We start from the raw sequence: 1,374 nt of genomic DNA on the forward strand, positions 1-1,374 counted from the left end.
GCCCCACCCCCCCATCCCAGTGACCCCAAGGGAACCATGGCATTCTCAAGGTCATCCCGGTGTCCCCACGGCCACCCCGGTGTCCCCCTCACCGGTTGACTTTCATGCGGACAGGCTTGGGGCGCGGGGGGGGGTCGGGGGCGGCGGCGACGTCCTCGACCAGGCGACGTGTCACCCGCCAGCGGGGCAGGAAGGTGTCGGCGGCGTAGCGGGACACCCGGCCCTCCAGGGCCACCAGGTCGAACAGCCCCATGTCCACGTGCTGCAGGGACACCGCGGAGACGTCACCCGCTGTCCCCCACTCCTGCCATGGCCCCCGAGTCCTGGGCACGGTGGCACCTGGGGCCACCACCTGCATCCCCTACACCCCCAACAGCTGCCACCACAGGGACATGGTGGTGGCCCTGGGTGCTGGTGACAATGTGTCATGACACGTCACAAGGTGGCCCATGTCACCTCGGGCCAGCTTTATGTCACCTGTGTCCCCATAAGCCTGGTCATGGGGATCTTGAGCCCTGTGGCTGGTGTGTCCCCATGGTCTCTATGTCCCCAGAACTGTCACCGCTGAGACACAGAGCCATGCTGGTGACCCTGGGCATAGGTGACAATGACATGGTGGCCTGCGACACCTTGGGCCACCTCTACATCTCACCTGTGTCCCCATAACCCTGCTCACGAAGACCTTGAACCCTGCACCTGGTGCATCTGAGGTCCTCTATGTCCCTGGAAGTGCCACCACGAAGACACAGGACCACGCTAGTGACCCCAGGTGCTGGTGACAATGACGGTGTGACCTGTGTCACTTCAAGCCATCTCTACATCTCATCTACGTTCCCATAACCCTGGCCAAGAAGATCTTAAGCCCTGTGGCTGATGCCTCCCATGCCATCTGTGTCCCCAGAAATGTCACCACAAGTCATGGCAGTGGCCCCCCCTGCTGGTGACAATAACGTGATGGCCTGTGCCACCCATACATCTCACCTGCATCTCCATAACCCTGGTCAAGAAGACCTTGAACCCTTCACCTGGTGCATCCCATGTCCTCCACCTCCCCAGAAATGCCACCACAAGGCCACCCTAGTGACCCTGGGTGCTGGTGACACCACCAGGGCACCCAACGCCACCTCGAACCATCTCCTGGTGCCCCCCAAACCCCTCCGTGGCCCATCTCCGCGTGCTCTGTCGGCGTCCCTGGTGTTGTCACCTTGAAGGGGTCAGGGTCGAGGGCGCGGAGGACGAGGGAGGCGGTGACGAAGCAGATGCCCTCGGTGATGAAGGGCGAGTGGACGGGCCGGGGCTCGAAGAGGTCGGGGTGGTTGCACACCTTGCGGAGCTGCATCAGCACGTTGATGACGCTCATGAAGTGTCCGCTGG

This window comes from Aptenodytes forsteri, unplaced genomic scaffold (assembly GCF_000699145.1).
Source record: "Aptenodytes forsteri isolate BGI_AS27 unplaced genomic scaffold, ASM69914v1 Scaffold1670, whole genome shotgun sequence".
NCBI classification, from domain to species: domain Eukaryota; kingdom Metazoa; phylum Chordata; class Aves; order Sphenisciformes; family Spheniscidae; genus Aptenodytes; species Aptenodytes forsteri.